Source organism: Punica granatum, chromosome 7 (assembly GCF_007655135.1).
Source record: "Punica granatum isolate Tunisia-2019 chromosome 7, ASM765513v2, whole genome shotgun sequence".
NCBI classification, from domain to species: Eukaryota; Viridiplantae; Streptophyta; class Magnoliopsida; order Myrtales; family Lythraceae; genus Punica; species Punica granatum.
The window spans coordinates 16,308,001-16,329,384 of record NC_045133.1 but is presented as its reverse complement, the minus strand read 5'-3'; the positions used below and the strand labels follow the sequence as shown (position 1 = coordinate 16,329,384).

The following is a 21,384-nucleotide window of genomic DNA, read 5'->3' as shown; positions in this document are numbered from 1 at the left end:
ATAATCATTAAAGAAAATTATACTTTTTGACTAAATATTGTTACAATTCTATATATAGAATTTATTCATTTTCATTTCATTTTCAGGTATTAAATAACATCTTAATTAATTAAGTTTGAGTCGAGCCAAATTAATTTATTTAGGAGTAAGATTCTTGTAACGTGCATTTACTATATTTACGAACTCGAGCCGAGTCATCACTTAAGATAACGAAGGCGGACTAATCGGTTAATCCTATCCTTTTATCCGTTTCCATGATTCTGTTTACCAAGTGGTCTTTCAAACTGACTGCTGCCTTTCCGCAGTGCTGGGGGACGACCAAGTGATCAGCAACAACCACCTGTCAGTCAATGCCCCTTTCTCAATCTTCTTTTTCCAATTTTTTTTTCTTTGCCAAATTCCTCACGTTTATCTTCTTTTTTGGCTGAACTCCTCACGTTTATTTTGATTAATTGATTACTAAGCCTTACCTTCCACAAGATACCAGGGGTGGGCATAGTATGGTCCAGTAGGATTTTTAGTATGAACGGCAATCGTCCCGAATTTTTGGGGCAATAATTTCACAAACTGTAACCGTGAAACGGTATTAGAGGAATAAATCGTCTCGGAAAATAATTTGTTTTCCGGTTCGGTTAGCCGAACCAAGGATAAAATTTTAAAAAAAAAGAAAATTGAAAAGAAAGGGACATCTAAAATCACGATTTGAGTAAATTCCATTCATCAAAATATCTAAAATGAAGTCTCATATAATCAAAGTTATACAACATCCATCCATATATCCTAGGATTAAAAATTAAAACAGTCCATATGAAACTGGAATTAGGGATTTTATTCTTTTACCTTGCTTGTTAACCATTTCTAATTAAATTTTATAAATTTCCTTATAACAATGTCATAATATATACATACATACATTCGGGATGTGACCAATATATATATATATATATATAGGACAACGGTAGTGGTTAACCGCATTATTATAATTTAAAAAACCGTAATTGTCCCGTAATCAATCTTTCTTATGAAATCCCATACCGAATATTTACCGAAGATGATTAATTTCTTTCTGTTTTGTCACGGAACGGTCTTGTGAGACAAATTGGCTATTGGGTTCTTTTGCATAGCCCTATAGGATAGAACATGAACCCTTTTTTTCCTCAATTTTAAAATCATTAAAAGTTTGAAATATATTATGATAGAAAACCAATCTCATCTCAAACGATATTAAGAAGGGTAAAATGCAGCAACCACCGTTAAGGTTTATGGTAATGACAATGAGCCCCATTTTTCAATAAAATAGACATTCCCCCAATTGACCCGTCTGGCTAACGAGGCTGTTAAGAAAGATAACGGAATTTTTATTTTTCTGTTGTCAAAAGAAATTGGGTGCAACTATGATAATTTTTTCCGGGTCAAAACCACAGTTAATATTATGACCCGCTCGTTCGTCTTCTTCATTGGAAGACCCCCCACTTCACAAACTCTACACCCAAATCCCAATAATCCCACTTCATAGACTCTACACCTAAAAATCCAAAAAAACCCTCTAGACCTAAAAATCTCTAAGATTATGATCTTCAATTTTCGATCCTTTTGAAAGATCAATCTCTTGATATCTCCTCAATGACGACATGGCAAGCCTCTCCGCCTTGACGACAAGCTGCTCATCGAAGCCGAAAATGCTTTCTTCTCCGTTGACAAGCTGCTCTTTGTTTTCCTCTTGATTTCTCGTGAAAGGGGGTACCTTTGGCATCAAGGTACGAAATTTTTTGTACTCTTCAATTGAATTTCTTCATCTCTCGCAATGCATTGTAACAAGACTTAAAGTAAATATGGGTTTGTCTTATTGCAAGATAAAATGGGGGATGCTAGACTTGTTTACATTGTGGTTTTATGGAGAGAAGATTTTCTCATCATCGACAATATTGACGTAGATGGGTTCTGCTACATGGACCCTGAATGTAAGGTACATGCTCTTGTGAATATTGATTGTGATAAAAGGATTTGAATGGAAGGCGGTTTGACTAGGGATAGTAGAATGGTGGCAGCAAATTCAGATGTTGTACTTCATGAATGTTTTTGTCAGAATATTGATTGATGATAACGTGCAGTTATATCTCTATGTTGATGTATCGAATCTTGATTTGGAGCCATTTGTTGATGAACTCGTTTACTCTCGAACACACAACACCTTCTTATTTTGGCAGCGTGATGTAGGTTCTGATTCTGGCATGTGTGATGTTGGGAGTGATGAGAAGTTAGAAAAGGATGTCAATTTTGAACTAGAAAATAAATGCTTTTGAGTTAGAGGGTTCTGGTAGCGACGAGGAGAGGCCATACATAGATATTACTAATGCTAATGATGCATCATTTGAGATCAAGAGGTATGAGGAAAAACATACGTGTGAAAAGCAGTACAAATTTGAATGCCACCTCCACTTGCATAGTTAGTAAACTGGTTGATCAATCCAAAGTTAACCCCAATCTTAGCTATGAAATAATTCATCAACATATGCTCTCAAATGACGTGGTCGATGTTTTAAGGATAGTTCTTCTAAAAGTTCTTTATCAAGTGACCGTATCAAAATATATAACTCTTATTTCGCTGGTTTATGATAATCATTGAACTGATAATATATATTTATTGTGATCTTGCTTCATTGCTGATGGGTCCGGGACCTAAAGACCTCTAAAAGTCCATATAAAGTCGAGGTCTATAAAGCCGAACGAAGAACACCAGTAAGTGATATGGGCGGGAACAATTACTCAAGCCCAAACTCAAACTTTCATTGATAACTGCCCAATTTTGTAATATATATGTGTGTACTGATGATCATTCAAGGGACAAAGAGACCAATTTTCTTCCTAACGTTTAGGCACCCCTTTTCTTGAACCACATCATTGGCACCGTCTGTGAAAAATCGAGACAAAAGGCTATGTCCCGGCTATATGTGGGGAATCATGATCAAGACTTTTGGCAGCCAATCTCCAGGCAAATTGCATTTCAAGCATTGGAGGAGATAATCATGGCAGTCCAAGCCAAGTCCAAAACTTGTAGCGACTGTGAGTTGTGAAGGTTGGTGAAGAACATGCAGGCCTATTTGATATTTTGGAACCACCACAGGGCTCACTCCAATCAATCGTCCATTGTCAGAATCAGGAAGTATCTTCACCACTGGATTCCTTCTCAGCCGCCTAAAATCGCAAACGGAGGATTGATAGCCTTGACCATGGCCAGATTGTGACAATCAACAATGGCGTGAGACTCTTACGACTGTGATAGAATCTTAACACAACGCACTCACATATCAGTGTATGGCAGCAAGACCATGTTGAGATTACTGCCAACAACGATGTTATCTAACATTGCACTCGCCAACACCAAGCTACTGGTTGGAGAAGCAACGAAGAACCAGATCACAATGCAACCCTTTAGAATATGGTGTTTAACACCAAGTGCTTGATTGGGCAACACTGAACTGGACGGAAATTAAATCGATAGTCCTACTGTTGAATGTCAGAAACCACTGTGAATTCAGATAACTTGTGTTGTTTGCTGGCAGGAATGTGCACCATTGTTGCCGGGGGAAATAATATTATGATGGCCACTTTAACCCTTCATGCAAGAGCATCACATTGGATGTGAAGCAACTTTTGAAGCAATGCTGGTTTAGAGTATCATTTTTCTTGACGCATATGACTACGAGTATTCTCTAAAAAATCTAGAACTCGTTGAGGATGTGTCCCCATCAAGAAATTCACAATAACTACATTGCAATCACTAAGGGAGAAACTACAAGCAGCAACCCGATGGGATGTTACTAAAAGATGTTTTCACCCCCGACCGGTGAAGATAAAAGTTTAAAATAACCGCTGCGAGCATGTTGTCGCGCGGGCGTGATTTTTAGGCATCCGCCTCGACTATGAATTGTTGGAAATTGGTATATGCCCTAGGTAATCTATCATCTATTCTGTATTATAACGTATTTATTTATAATACAAGGCATTCTGTTATTTTGTGAATTGCGCTAAATATTATTTTACACAATAAGATCCTTGGAATGGTTGGTTCAATAGGCATCAAATGTAACTTGATTGTGAAATTTTACAATTAATGAACATTATTCTTAAATATCCATAGTCAAAGTATTATCGTTAATTAAGACAACGATAATATGATAAGACTACTGTAAGTGTCGATTAATACTAAGTTTCACAGGTCATAGATGTGGAAATATCGAGTCACAATGCAAATATATATTAGGAGTAATATGTACTGGACTGACCCGTTATGAGACTGCTACATGGATTGTTACATTACTATCATTAGCAAGTCTCTTAGTGATTATGGTGCAGTAGTCCTTTGATTTGTGGTCGTTATGATTTCCTACATATAATGTTGTATACTTTGATGCTGTCAAATGATACCATAATAAGTTGGTTAGAAAGACAGTGATTGGGTATGCTACAAAGCATAGAGAAGAATATGAGTGTCCAAGATATGATTTGTACATCCCACGTAATGGGAGCGATATCTCGCGGCCGCTTGGTGGATGAAGTCTAAAAGTATATGCATACTCAAATGAGTCGCTATAGAGATATCGAATTCATTTGTTCTGATAGATTTACCCAGTAAACCAATAAGGGCCTGTTTGGTTTCATAGTAACATTCTAAAATTGTGATTTTGATTTTGAATGATGCTAATTTTGATCGTTTGTTGGGGACTTGTGGACCCTGCATATTCAGCAATCCTTTACAAGCGTTTGACCTCTGTTATCTCTAACTCGGCCCCTACTCAGCCCCTTCCTTCATTCCCGCTCTGTATCATTCATCAGCCGGCCCCCCTCCTTCCCCTCGCCCCTCTTCCTTCTTTGATCGACAACTATGGCGACTTCTATCTCGCAGTGAGTTGTTGTTCAACCGAATCTTTCTACACCCGTCAGCTTCGCGTGCATCCAGCCCCCTCCCCCAACTCCAGCGTCTCCACCCCTGTCAGTTTGAGCAGCAAAGGCATTCGGCAAAATCCAGGCCCCTACCACTGCCATATCTTCTTAAAAGGGTCGATTGCGGTTTCACGGTTCCATACCCAAATCCAAGGTAATTTCTCCGCCACATTTTACTCAAGAGTCCTTCCAATTCTATTTGATTCTCTGTGATAGGGTTAGGGTTGCATTTCACTTGTCTGCCGTGAGTAAAGGTTGCTGGGTTTTGGCCGATTTTTTGCAAGGAATTTTGGTCAGTAGTGAGTTGGAATGGTTCTGCTTACCTGCTTACTGTGTAGATGTGCCCTGTGTTGGTCGAATTTTTGCAAAAAATTTGGGACAGTAGGGAGATGGAATGACAAGCTCAGTCCTCATTGCTGTCTGAGTTGATGTCGAAATGTCTATTGGTCGATTTTCCTTGGGCAACAAACGGTGTGTTTGGAAAGTATGGAGTTGGAATGTTTCTGCTTGCCTGCTTACTGTGTATAGGTGCCCTGTGTTGCTCGTTTTTTTGCCAAAAATTTGGGACAGTAGGGAGATGGAATGACAAGCTCAGTCCTCATTGTTGTCTGAGTTGATGTCGAAATGTGTATTGGTCTATTTTCCTTGGGCAACAAACGATGTGTTTGGAAAGTATGGAGGTGGAATGTTTCTGCTTGACTGCTTACTGTGTATAGGTGCCCTGTGTTGCTCGATTTTTTGCAACAAATTTGGGACAGTAGGGAGATGGAATGACAAGCTCAGTTCTCATTGCTGTCTGAGTTGATGTCGCAAAGTGTGTTGGTCGATTTCCCTTGGGCAACAAACTGATCATAAGAAATCGGCAAAGAGTTAAGAGACAAGTTCCTATTAGGGATCGAAAAGGATGGGCCTCCATTGCTTGTTTGTGGCCTTAGTAAGCTAAGCTTTCTAGCTATATTAAGCTAGACTTTTCTAGCTAAGCTGATTCCAAATTTGATGTATAAGTTTGATTTGAATTTGGCGACTCCACTACCCACCATGTAGTTATATACATTAATTGAGCAAGCCAGAGGCCTTTTGCATTTTGGTGCCTTTTCTGCCGACTTTTATCCGATCATCTTACTTAATTAGCCACACGTACGTATGGAAAAGGACTGCTACTTGAGTATTAGCGGTGTGTTTGGAAAGTATGGAGTTGAAATGTTTTTGCTTGCCTGCTTACTGTGTATAAGTGCCTTGTGTTGCTCGATTTTTTGTCAGAAATTTGGCACAAAAGTTTCCTTGGAATGGTTGTATTTCGAAATTTGGCACAGGTGCCTTTGTTTGTTGGTTCCTGGCTGCCATTTCTATTTGTTACGCTAAGCTGCATATTATTCTTTACAATGGTGCCTCTGATTGAATGATGTTGTTGCTGCATTGGAACATAATGTGCTTGTGGCCTCGCTGTGGCATTCTTTCCTTGCATTTATCTATCAATGTCTCTAGTCCGTAATACATCTTGAATTCCTAGCTTCTACATGTCTTGCATGTATGAGTGTATATTTGCATAGTTAACCTTTACTGTTGTATGTGCATTATTAAGTTATCGGTACTGCTCTGCAACTGAGATGGCTCCGAAGGGTGATGGCATAGTTGAGTGGACAGACGAGCTTGAGAGTGCTTTCGTTGACATTATGGTCGATAAATTCTAAAGGACGCATACATCAAGTTGGAAATTGAAAGACTGGGAACAGATAAGTAGGGAACTGGAAGAGAAATTCCCAAGTGTGATTCTTGGCGTCGACAAGGTGAAAACAAAAGCACAAAGGCTGAAGACACAGTACACACAATTCACAGAGCTGATTCAGCACACTGGAGTAGGTTGGGATGGGCCGATTAACACCGTGAAGGCGAATCCTGATATTTGGGACAAGTTTATCAAGGTACTCTACCGCTTACTCTTTCTTAAAGTTGCCTATTTAACGCAAAGTCGTTGTTACTAAGTATTGCATGTGTATAACATGTAGAGGCACAGTAACTTCAGGACTTTTCGGTCAAAAGGAAGCAAGCATTATGAGGCCTTACAACTGATGTACAAAACATCGACAGCAACAGGGGGCCTACGAATTTCGTCAACCGACCCACCTCATAGCCCCCGATCCTATGCACGCATAGAAGAGGAATTTCTAGCATTACGGAACAGCCGTGGCAAAGAGCCTATCGATCTTGCAGAGGGATCCGGCGACAGTGATGACCCAACTAATGAAGCTGAGGAACCTGTCGTTACAGGGTCGAGGCGACGAGTGAGAAAGAAAGGTTCAAACAACAAGTCGCAGTTGCAGGAGTTGATCGACTTGTACAAGGAAAGTAAGGTGAAGAAGGACAAAGCAAAAAATTCTATCCCTCCGGAGTCAAAGAAGAGCAAGTCAGTGACGAGCCCCGAGAAACCAGCACAGAACAGCATCGGAGAAGCCATGGTTGTCCTCAATCAAATGAAGGGAACAATTTCTGTACGCGAGTATCTCGCCGGTACAGCACGTATTACGGAGGATGAACGATGGCGACAGGCGTTCGTTTGGATGTACGATGAAGCTAGGCGCAAATGGTTGCACAACCTTGTTCATCCTTGAACGCCCGAACGTTTCTCCTCATATGTGTTTGTTCCTTTCGGTTTTTTCTATTATGACATTAACCAGACCCTTGTTTTCCTTTACTGTTATGTTTGAACCTAATTGACTTTGCTAATGCATTGGCTATGTGTTTGAAAGGTTATTCCCTTCGTCAATTCGTGCTATTTGTTGATAATCTATCATGTTAACGTTTGTTGATACAGCTCGTCACCTTCAACGGAAGAGGATTATGGCAAGGTATGTGAACTCACTGCGATATGATAATTCATCCAGCGATGATGACGACAGCAGCGTAGATGATTTGCCCGTCCTTTTGGCGATCCACGATGCAATGTCTGAACAGCAAGTCCCCCGTGCACGTCCATGTAGAACGTCGGCACTACGAGGCAGTGAGTACATTAACGAAGTGCTTTCAAATGACACAAGATGTTACGAGAATTTCAGGATGGACCCTCACGTATTTCATAATTTGTGCGACACATTAAGAGCAAACTGTGGCATTCGAAATACAAGGAAATGTATGGCCGTCGAGGAGATGCTTGGAATGTTCTTATTGGTAGTTGCACATAGCACTCGATATGCCGTTGTTGCCGAACGCTTTCAGCATTCTAAGGAGACAGTCTCACGAGCATTCAATTTAATACTTCAAGGACTTCATTCGTTAGTGCCAACGTACATAAGACCGAGGAACGTTGAGGAGCAGCCTGAAATTCGCGGCTGCCAACAATGGTATCCATTCTTTAGGGTAATTATCGTACAACTGTCGAAATGAACTTCTATTCTTTTATTACATGTACTGTAATTCGTATCGATTTTTATTATTACTGCAGCATTGCATCGGGGCAATTGATGGGACTCATGTTAAAGCTATTATGCCAGCTTCGGTGAGAGGCGCGTATCGCGATCGAAACGGTGACATAACGTAAAATGTTCTTGTTGTTTGTTCCCATCAAATGATCTTAACTTATGTCATGACCGGATGGGAGGGTTCGGCACACGACTCTAGAATTCTTTCTGATGCTGCAACGTTACCGACATTCCCTGCACCACAAGGCGGTAAGTTGTTACTTTCCATATACCATGTTCTCTTGTTAAGCTCTTATGTGTTTTGATAAACATATGGAACTACAGATATATACATTATTTGTACATGTCTGCACCCAAAACAATATTATGTAGTTGATGCGGGCTTCCCAAATATGCCCGGTTATTTGGCCCCTTACAAAGGACAACGGTATCACCGCAGTGACTTCAATAATGACAATCCTCCAACGACGATGGAAGAGTTGTTTAATCAGCGTCACGCATCCGTTCGTAACGTAATAGAATGGTGCTTCGGTGTCGTGAAGAACATATTTGGAATATTGCGGGAAATATCAAACTTCAGACCGCGTCGTCAAGGACAAATTGCGCTTGCCTGCTTTATGTTGCACAATTTCATTCGGATCAATAGTTATCGCGATAGATTATTTGAGGAGTATGGTGATGCGTGGCAATATTATGATGAATTTCGTAATCCGCCTCAACAAAATGGAATCCGAAATGATATTGACATGAGCAGTAGGGAGATGGATTCAGTACGTGACCGTATTGCATATCAAATTTGGCAAGTTGAAAGAGGACGAGCCTATTAGTATGTACAAGAACGGGTGGAGTTGAGAATTAATTGTAATGGAATTGTATTATAATGGATTAAAAAGTAATGTTTATGTGTGGGACCCACCTTTATTGACTTTTGATGTGTTATTTTGTTTTGTAGTGGGTAGAGTTGAGTTAGAATTGTGATTTTAAGATGATATTGTGAAACCAAACACTACCTAAATTAGAAGGCACTCTATTTGGTTTGTGAGTTATGTTTTTAAAATTTTAACTCTAATTTTAACTCTACACACTACACAATAAAAATAAACAATACAATTATTACTTTTCCCATTTTCTTCAATTTTTTTTACCATTCAATTCAATTTTCAATACTAAATTCTTTCAACTATTAATTACTTTTTTTTCACAATTTAACAATATAATCATTACTTTCTCTCAATTATTCATTACTTTTTCACACTTTTTCTCATAATTCTATAACACAATCATTACAAACCAATTAAAATCAAAACTCAACTCTACTTAACTCTAAAACCAAACACACCATACACATCTACTTGAAGTTTTTTCCCTTCTGAGCTGCCTCTCATTCTTCAGCATTTGAATGCAAAAGGTTGAAGGAATATCTATATGTTGGTTTCACTGCTCTTCTTTTCCTGATCAGATGGTTTATGGGCTTTAATAATAAAGCACACACATTGATTAGCTTGCTTGCTTCGTTAATTATCCCAGTTTTCTCCTATGTCGATTGAGTTGGATATGTTGGGGGTCAACCTTATTTTGTGGTTAGAGTAAGTTTGGTCACCTTATGAGCTTATAATAAGTTAAGATTAATTGATGTACTTAGGTATGTGTGGTTAAATTTGGATTCGGTGGAGATTCTTTGAAAGCTTGCTGAATTGGCTATATACATTTGAAAATTTATGGAAAGTAAGTTTTATGTGAATAGTTTATGTGATAATGAATATGGAGGAAATTTAGGAGAAACTCTGCTGAAATTTCGGGTCGTGACAAGAACATATAAATTTCATTTTAACCAATATGTTCTTTTTCCTTTTGCCTAAAAATTTCAACATGACTTTTCAAAAATTGCACACAAAAGCACGACCTTTGATTTAGTTGCATGCCTAGCACACCATCATTTCTCCCATTTATTCTAACAGTAACGACTGACGTTGACTTAAAGGTGCCACGTGGCACAAAATGATTGGACTAGTAGATCTCACATGATTTTATTTAATAAAAAATTATTCTAAAAAAGCAAAAAAAAAATAAAAAAAAGAAAGAACCCCCCTTTCCCTCCGTTTCTTCTTTCTTTTTTTTTAAAAATTTTTTCCTTTAAAAAATTTTTAGATTAACTTTTTATTAAATAAAATAATGTGGGGTCCACTCGTCCAATCATGATTGCCACATGGCACCGTTAAGTCCATGTCAGCCATTATTGTTTGAATAGACAATAGAAATGACAGTATGCTAGACGCATAACTAAATCCAAAGTTTGTGGTTTTCTGTGCAATTTTTGAAAGATAGTGCTAAAATTAGAAGAAAACAAGTAAAAAGGTTGTGCTTTTTTTTTCTAATTTTTATTTAATTTTAGCTTAGCTAATGCATGATCTATGATGATCTTATTAGAAATGGCTTACGATTTTGGTGTTACGAGTATACATGTCTAACATAAATCGGAATGAATCGCAATTACCTCAATTTGTAATTGAGGTAAGGGAAAATGTAATTTTTCCTCTCCTTGACATTTGATGGAACTTTTTTTTTCTAGTATATATTTATTAGGAGATTTCGTAATCAGTAGAAATTTCCACAAGAACATAATCGATTTTCTGGTTAAATTCATTATTAGATGTCTTTCCATGCATTTTGCATTCTGTTTTAGCAATTTATGCGCCTTCTGATCGACCTGAACAACACATGTGGATCCCCTCAACTCGTTTTTCCTTATCACTAATGGAATATTCTTCACAATTTGATGACAAAAACTAGAACAAAATGATCTTGTTTTGTTTCTTGGTTGAAAAGAAATGCCTTGAGCAATTAGAGAAGCATTATAATAAACATATTTGATCTTGACCGACTTAATTAAGGTATTAGTCTTTGCTTTATAGAAAATGAAGATCACTTTTTTTCTCATTTCGTTCAAATAAGAGTTGTACCTGTACGAAATTCTTCTCTTTCTCAATATAATCTTTATCATAATCTCTATTCTATTATTGATTCTCCTATCCCACCTAGGTTTATGAATTTCTCTATCATTACCATTACGCTATCCTTACCCTTCAGGTTCCGATGCTTGATCCTTCATTGACCAAAGAGTTGTTGAAGGAAATTTGGGTGCTTATATGCTAATTGGTGGTGTGTGTTTATTGGATTAATGGAGGTAATGGGAAATATTCTGAGGATAGAAGAATTAGAATTGTATTCTTTTAGAAGAACATCCACATGCACTACAAGAAAGTTGGGCACTAGTGAAGGCAAAATTCGTCACGACAACTAGATAATCTGTCACAATAAGCTTATTGTGACGGTTTGTTACAAATGCAATTCGTCACAGAAACCCTCATAACAAAGGGTATTTGTGACGGAATTTTTCCGTCGCAATTATTGTGATGGATATTTTTCACCAGAAAGTACATTTATATCCATCACAAATTGCACTCATTCGAAGTCAAATTTTTCGTAACAACTAATGACAACTTTGTGACAGATTTGTCATGGAATATTTGTGACAGAATCGTGATAGAAGTCATTGTGATAGATTTTTGATGAATAGTTTGTGTTAGATTAGTGACTGATTTGTAAATAAATTTCTGACGGAATTGTGATGAAATATTAATGGATTTGTGATGAGTTTGTGGAGGAACTTTGTGATTAAACTTCGTGGCGAACTTCGTGACGGTTTATGCGACAAAATATTTTATTATCGTGTAGAATTCTAAAGTATTTATGACAGAATTCTAACAGATTTGTGGCATATCTGTCACAAATTTGTCAAAAATGGAAATTCCGTGATAATTGCAACCCATTCAAAACGATAAAAAGAACCTATTCAATAAAATATGTCCATCACACTATAGTCATCCAATCAAAAGAAACACAAATAAAATTAAGCATCTTCCTATTGAAAATGCCACCAAACCATTAAATATAAGTCGTGAGCTACTATTGAAATTCAAATATCGACCTAATCTTAGAGTCAAACCAAAATGATGCTCCATGACTTTATAATATGCTCGGTCACATAGTAGGCAGCCACAATTTCAGGAAAAAGCGGGGAGTCGCAAAATCGGCAAAGACAAAGCCATTTCAATAAATCATCATCATCTCCAGTCACAACAACTAATCCAATGACAAAAATTAATCATCTCTAATCTTAAATGACCACAAGAAACTTTACCAGACTCCAAGTAAACCATGGTGACTCCATTAGCTCCACTGCACCGAATACTGAACGGCAGATATACATAGCTAAACATTCCCATTCTACTCCGTTCTTTACTTCTCTTTTATACAATTCTACCTAGAGCGGCAGCAAAAATCCATTTTTCTCACTATCTCTGTTTCCCTTTGCTCCTGTTTTAGCTATCCCAACTGACAAAACAAAAAGGAAATTCACACTACATGCCTGAAATTGATCGACAATCGAACCACAGAGCAAAGTCGAGCTCTTTCTTGCCATCTCGACACTTCTCCCTCTCCCCCTCTCCCCCTCTCCCTCTCTATCTCGTGCTCTGTTTCTTCTTCGACTCCCCAGCTAAAAGCAGAGCAAAGGAAGAAAAGAAAGAAACGAATGAAATGGAGACATGGCAGTGGAAAAGGGGGAAAATATTGTGGGGCTACGTGGAGCCTATGCTTCGTTTTCATTTTTTTTAAATTTAAGCTCCAGCCACATAAAACTATGGTATATAATATAAATATATATATATATATGTATGTATGTATATAAGCATACGTAAGTATATGTATATGTATATAAGTATTTGTATAGATATGCATGTTGAAAATGCCGGATCTCACAGTTCCAGAAAACAAAATTTATATACTTACGGTTTTAAATATTAATAAAATCAATATTTTGATTTATATTTTCATAAATTATTATTTTATGAATATTTTCTTTTATATATATATATATATATATATATTGAGCTAAGCTTTCTTTTTCTTTTTTTAGTGCTTGCTCTTTTCTGGTGGCCAATGAGGATGATGGTAGCCAGTCGTGAAGAGCATGTAGTAAAATATTAATTAAAGTTGGTTTCTTTAGCTCCTATATTTTTCTCTTATCTCAATTGTTTATTCCTTAAAGGGAAGGTCGTTCTTTTACTTTGATTGAGACAAAGAGAAAGCAAGATATGAGAATGAAACCTCCGCGTAGATATCAGGAGAAAACAATATTTTGCTGATTTAGTAAAAATATTAGTTTTATAATAATAATTTTAGAGATATATATGAAATAAATTATATTTTTGAAATGAATTTTACAGTGTAAATTAAATTCCTTATGTTAAATATGAAATTTATTTAATGAAGGGATGAATGTGTCGAAAGTGTTACATATTTTATATTGAATATGAATTTAATTTAATTTGAATAATAAATATTTTGGTTTTTTTGAAAAGATATATATAAATTTCATGATTGAGATATATTAAAAGAATACATTATAAATTATAGAAAGAAGACAAATGATATAAATAGTATTATAAATAAAATGTATGTATAATGTGACACAGCTTACACGTAAACAACCTATCACAGACCCGTTGATTTCGCAGAATATCGAAATTACGACCTTCAATCCCTATTGATTCTTCGAATTCCTAGGAAATTGACATCAAACTCGAATCAAATCCGAAAATGGGCAAAGAGCGCGAAAGCTCCAATTTTTTTAATTGATCAAAAGACAACTACCGTTAAACTCTAGGTTTTACATTGCTTAAATATGATTAAAAATGCCTAAATTACACGAAAGACATAAACTTTTCCTAAAATTGTAAAAACGCCCAAATAACATAAAAATGCCCGTTTGAGGCCATAAATGATGGAATTTGGCCTAAATTTTGTTTTTTAGTTATGCTTCGGAGGCCGTTTCCCTTGAAACATGGTCGTCAGAATCTATTTTTCTCAAGGTACCGATTTGCCACTTTTTCTACTGTATCATTCTCCCATGGGTGGAGAGAATTCGCCCTCGAATTGTCATCGTTTGAGCTATCACCTTGATCTTCACGAATAGAGAGATTAATACGCTTCTGCTACTTTCTCACTTGCCACTTGAATGCCTCATTCTCTTTGCGAATTCTTTCTCTTAATTCTTCGTACATAAAATTTCGTACACCTCTTAGCCAATAAACACTTTCTTTCACTGAATCTTGCTTTCTTGATTGAGTCACGTGCACTTCGACCAACTTTGGCAACTGAATAACCTCCGAAATCGGCACCGTAAGCATCCATGCATCTTTCTTTGCATTAGAAATTTCTTCATCTAAAATATCCTCAATCTGAGCACAATAATTAAAATGTTTATCATCTCCAATATCCTTTAATACGGATTTGTTGACAACGAATGTTGGTTTTTCTTGATCATCAAATGCAAATTCTATTACATCTTCTTGATCTTCATCTGGATATATATATCGAAAACTGGATTGGTTTCATCGTATGATATGTCTTCGATCCTCCGATCCAATTCGTCTTCCTCAGCAGCACGACGTTGATTAGTCGTTTTTTCGGGGTGGCATCGTTGATCCAAGAGCAAACGTGACTCTGATACCAACTGACGCAGCGTACATGCAAACAACCTGTTACAGACCCGTTGATTCCACAGAATATCGGAACTACGATCTTCAATCCCTATTGATTCTTCGAATTCCTAGGAAATTGGCATCAAACTCGAATCAAATCGGAGAATAGGCAAAGAGCACGAAAGTTTCAATTTTTATTAATTGATCAAAAGACAACTATTGTTAAACCCTAGGTTTTACATTGCTTAAATAGAATTAAAAACGCCTAAATTACACAAACGACATAAACTTTTCCTAAAATTACAAAAACGCCCAATAACATAAAAATACCCGTTTGAGGCACTAAACGATGGAATTCGGCCTAAATCTCGTTTTTTCATAGCAGGAGGCTGTGAGTTATGTTTCGGAAGCTGTTTCCCTTGTGACATGGTCGTCAGAATCTATTTTTCTCAAGATACCGATTTGCCACTTTTTTCTACCGCATCATTCTCCCATGGGTGGAGAGAATTCGCCCTCGAATTATCATCAATCGAGCTATCACCTTGATCTTCACGAATAGAGAGATTAATACGCTTCTGCTGCTTTTTCACTTGCCACTTGAATACCTTATTCTCTTTGCGAACTCTTTCTCTTAATTCTTCGTACATAAAATTCTGTACACCTCTTAGCCAGTAAACACTTTCTTTCACTGAATCTTGCTTTCTTGATCGAGTCATGTGCACTTCGACCAACTTTGGCAACTGAATAACCTCCGAAATCGGCACAGTAAAGGTGTGTTTGTTTTGGCAACAATATTCAACTCAACTCAACCCAACTTAATTTATCTTCAATTCAACATCACAATCATTACTTTTTTTATTTTTTAAATATTTTTAACCATTCAATTCAATTTTTAATATTAAATTCTCTCAACTATTCATTACTTTTTCACAATTCAACAATACAATCATTACTTAATCATTATTTTCTCTCAATTATTTATTATTATTTTCACACTTTTTCTCATAATTCAACAATACAATCATTACAAATCAATTAAAATCAAAACTCAACTCAACTCAACTCTCAATCCAAACGCACTCTAAGCATCCTTGCATCTTCCTTTGCATTGGAAATTTCTTCATCTAGAATATCCTCAATCCAAGCACAATAATTAAAAAGTTTATCATCTTCAATATCCTTTAGTATGGATTTGTTGACAACGAACATTGGTTTTCCCTGATCATCAAATACAAATTCTGTAACTTCTTCTTGATCTTCATTTGGATAAATATCGAAAACTGGATTGGCTTCATCATATGATATGTCTTTGATCCTCCGATCCAATTTGTCCTCCTCCGCAACATGACGTTGATTAGTTGTTTTTCGGGGCGGCATCGTTGATGCAAGAGCGAATGCGGCTCTGATACCAACTGAAGCAACGTACAGGCAAACAACCTGTCACAGACCTGTTGATTTCGCAGAATATCGGAACTACGACCTTCAATCCATATTGATTCTTCGAATTCCTAGGAAATTGGCATTAAACTCGAATCAAATCCGAGAATAGGCAAAGAGCACGAAAGCTCCAATTTTTATTAATTGATCAAAAGACAACTACTGTTAAACCCTAGGTTTTACATTGCTTAAATAGGATTAAAAATGCCTAAATTACACGAAAGACATAAACTTTTTCTAAAATTACAAAAACGCTCAAATAATATAAAATGCACGTGTGAGGCCCTAAACGATGAAATTCGGCCTAAATCTCATTTATTCACAGCAAAAGGCTGTGAGTTATGCTCCGGATGCCGTTTCCCTTGAGACAGGGTCGTTAGAATTTATTTTTCTCAATGTATCGATTTGCCACTTTTTTTGCCGCATCATTCTTATGGGTGGAGAGAATTCGCCCTCGAATTGTCATCGTTTGAGCTATCACATTGATCTTCACGAATAGAGAGATTAATACGCTTTTGCTGCTTTCTCACTTGTCACTTGAATGTTTTCTTCTCTTTGCGAACTCTTTCTCTCAATTCTTCGTACATAAAATTCCGTACACCTCTTAGCCAATAAATACTTTCACTGAATCTTTGCTTTCTTGATCAAGAAACGTGCACTTCGATCAACTTTGGCAACTAAATAGCCTCTGAAATCGGCACTGTAAGCATCCATGCGTCTTTCTTTGCATTGGAAATTTCTTCTTCTAGAATATTCTCAATCTAAGCACAATAATTAAAAAGTTTATCATCTCCAATATCCTTTAATACGGATTTGCTGACAACGACCGTTGGTTTTCCCTGATCATCAAATACAAATTCTGTAACTTCTTCTTGATCTTCATCTGGATATATATTGAAAACTGGATTGGCTTCATCATATGATATATCTTCAATCCTCCGATCCAATTTGTCCTCCTCCACAACACGACGTTGATTAGTCGTATTTTGGGGCGACATCGTTGATCCAAGAGCTAACATGGCTCTGATATCAATTGATGCAGTGTACACGCAAACAACCTATTACAGACCCGTTGATTCCGCAGAATATCGGAACTACGACCTTCAATCCCTATTGATTCTTCAAATTCCTAGGAAATTGGCAACAAACTTGAATCTAATCCGAGAATGAGCAAAGAGCATGAAATCTCCAATTTTTATTAATTGATCAAAAGACAACTACTGTTAAACCCAAGGTTTTGCATTGCTTAAATAGGATTAAAATGCCTAAATTACACGAAAGACATAAACTTTTCTTAAAATTGTAAAACGCCCAAATAACATAAAAATGTCCGTTTGAGACCCTAAACAATGGAATTCAGCCTAAATCTCGTCTTTTCACAGCAAAAGGCTGTGAGTTATGCTCCGGATGCCGTTTCCCTTGAAACAGGGTCGTCATAATCTATTTTTCTCAAGGTATCGATTTGCCACTTTTTCTGCCGCATCATAATCTCTCTCCTTTATGCAGATGCACATATACTCAAAATACCATGACATGAATGGTTACATGGAGTTACAACATCAGGTCGGTCTATTCCCATCTCAAAAGTGATTGTAGCGCACATAACCTGGATCTCTCTTATATGCCATCCTTTTGGACGGCCACTCTTTGACGGGCCCCTCAAACTACCACGGTGATATATGCGATGCGCTGATGCTAAAATTTGCACCAAATAGGTGATATGAGTCTCAATTGATTGCATCTGCACATTTTTTTTTCTTGTGTTATTTGCTGCAAATTATTATGCATTTGAGTATGGCATGTGTTTTTACATAATTGGTTTGCATATCAAATAATTGTCCTTTATTCTTATGCATGCTAAGTGCTAGTTAAAATGCTCCTATTGTTCCTTTTATAGGCTATTTGAAATTGTTATCTGTTTCTTTTATTGGAATAAGAGGAGTGCTACAGCATTTTGCAGAAAAGTACTTAGTGAACAGAACCTAGCTGAGTAGATTTATCTAATTGCTTGCACCTTCTGTTGTTACATTTCACTAAAAGGATTACATTTCTGTCTTGTAAGCCCACCATTGGCTTGAACAGTTAATGCTGCAAAGAGTGATTGAAGAAGGGTCAAGACAGTTGATTGAACTGTTAGAAATGAATGCTCAAGAACCAGCTCTAATTTTCCTACTATAAAAGGCAAGAGCTGGTACTTCATTCTTCCTCACAGCAAACTTCAGCAATGGCAGAGCTCTTCTCTGTTTGCTTCCTTCAGCACTCAATTTCTTATTCGAATCCCGTCCTCACTGTTAAGTCAGGATACGCAGGGGCAGGGAAGATGTCTGGGTCGGGACCAAGAAGTTTCCAGAAAGATAGCCCATCAGTACATCTGCCCAAAAGGACTGGGACGACAGGGAGCCGCAAACAGCACCTGTGTTTGATCTAGAGAGCTGACCTCGTGGTCATTCTAGAGAGCTGGGATTGTTGAGTTCATGGCCACCTTCTTTTTCCTCTATATTACCATCCTCACTGTGATGGGAGTCTCCAAGTCATGTTCCAAGTGTACCATAGTAGGTATTCGGGGTGTTGCTTGGGCATCTGGGGGCATGACTTTGCCCTTGTCTACTGCAGCGCCCGTATCTCAGGTGAGTGCAAACAACGGAAATTATCAGCCATTATTTATCTTTGCTTTTTTGCCAGTATCTCAGGGGTTTCCTTCTTGTTGTTCTTTCCACAGAAGGATACATAAACCCGGCAGTTATATTCGAGCTATTACTGGCAAGGAAGCTATCCTTGACTCTGGTTGTGTACTACTTTGTCATGCAGTGCATCGGTGTTGTATGCGTGGGGCCCGGGTGGTGAAAGGGCTGCAGGGCTCTTCTCAATACGCATTGCTTAGAAGTGGGGCCAACGTGGTGAACCACAGGTACTCTAAAGGTGATGGCCTTGGCGCTGAGATTATTGGCACCTTCATCTGCCACCGATGCCAAGAGGAATGCCCGAGAGTCTCACGTCTCCGTAAGTGCCCTTTGTGAAACTTATTGCCCTCTTTTGCTCTAAAAAGATATTTTGACAATGATCACTATTTTTCTGGCTATATTTTCATACACTATTTTTTCCATCTGCTGCAAGATCGCATTTGAACTGCACATGTAGTATTTTAGCATCTAACAAATGTGCTTAGTTTACCCCAGTAAGGCTACTGCTATATGTGCTCTGGTATTTCCTTTGCTAGATAAATAAGTTCTAGAACATGCAAATGATTTCTGTTATATACTATGTAGCTTATATATAAAGCAAATAAGTTTTAGGAAGGCTTTCTGGTTGTGTTTTAGCCTTCTATGTTGCTTTACTAACCTTATAGATATTGGAATGATTGTGAAAATACTTGCTAACATTGATTAATGGTGCATCTGTTCTCTCATGTAGATTTTAGATTGTTGTCCTTTCAATCAGACACTTGATGTTTCCTTTCGCTTTGAGTCAGCAGACACTTTTTGATAAAATCTCGTGACTTTGTTTCCTCTTTGCGCCCTGGGTACAGTTTTAACTATTTTCATCCTCTACTTGTTATTTGTGAATTATTATGTCATCCTAAGCCTCTATAAGAATTTTGTATAACAAGTTATCACTTAATCTGCATGGTTGTCAATCACTTGCTTATTATGCCTTTCAAGATCTACTCTTAAGGAGGTACTTTCTTGAAACTACTCTGCTTGGTTTACTATTTATTATATGGTGTTGCTATCTGGTAAATTCGCAATGTAGTAGCCTGTATAGACTATGATTGTAAGTCGCATCTCTGAAATAATTTCAAATTCTCTTGAGTTCGCTAAGCACAAATTTGCTTAACCTCCCCCATCACATGACTTTCTTTGTTCATCATTTTTATTCTTTGTGGGCACACTGTTCCCTGCCCGGTTTAATTGATGTCTATGGAATGCAAGATCGGTGTTTTCTATTCCTTCAATTTGCCGAGATAACAGTCTTGCTAGCCATATGGTAGGATGGCAAAGTTTGATCTGGTTCTCGGGCCACATTCTAAATAAGTTAACTACAATGGACAGGCCGCAGAATTGGGGCTGCTTGGGACAAGAAAGCTTGTGTGTGCTCTGTAAGGTTAGTGAGGAATCGAGAAATCATGTCTTCTTCTCCTAATCATGTCTTCTCCTCCTCCCTTTCTCAAAGGAAGTCTAGAATTGGATGCTGGGATTGCTTCTATTAATCAGGACAGTGGGAGGTTGAGATGAGGAGCTTTTATCAGCACAACGTTGGAATGGGAAGTCTCTCGAAGCAGCAATCAGGAAACTTTCATGTGCTTGTTATTTGTATATTGGCTGGAAAGAGAGGAACCAGCGAATTTATAAAGATAAGGCAGCTAGAGTTAATGATTTAATAACATCAAATTGTTGGTTTTGTTAGCTTGAGAGTGGCATCTATGCTTATTTTTGCTTCTAAGGCAGCTGTATGTCCTTTAGCAGGCTCATTCAAGTTGAGGGAGTTGATGTAGTGCCTCATGAACATCTGTATATATTTGCTTGGGGTTGCATAGATTAAGAGAGCTGTTGTTCTATGATCTGCAGAGCTTGGAAGAGGAATCTCGAGATCATATACTGTTTCATGGAAGTTCAGAAACTAATTTAGTTAAGAGTTTGCGGATATTGTTGATTTATAGATATGTTCGAGATTGGGAAGCTGAGTTCGTGTTTTAAAAACAATGGAAGGGATAGTCTTGAGATGGTTTCTGAATTGCTGTAGGTAAATATTTTGGCAGGAAAGAAAGAGTTTTCTAGGGGAGGGGTAGAGAAGCTGATAGCATTTTTCTGCGGACTAGAGGAGTTTCTGTATTGCTGAATTTTGCTGTCAAAGCTAATTCTTTTTCTGTGCCTTTTGTCTTTTGCTTTTGAGGGGTTGATGTAATTTTGGTGAATATTGCAAGCATTCGATTTCGTTAATGGAAGGACTGCACTCACCCAAAAAAAAAAAAGCGCCACTGGGTTGAAAATGCTAATCTTTTCTAGCTAACAAGCATGTTGCATTTGCTCAATTCATTTAGTAAA

General features: G+C 37.4%; 1 pseudogene; it reads left to right on the top strand.

The window, feature by feature from the left end:
• Positions 1-7,782: 7,782 nt before the first annotated feature.
• Positions 7,783-20,897, top strand: LOC116214429 (annotated as a pseudogene).
• Positions 20,898-21,384: the final 487 nt, after the last annotated feature.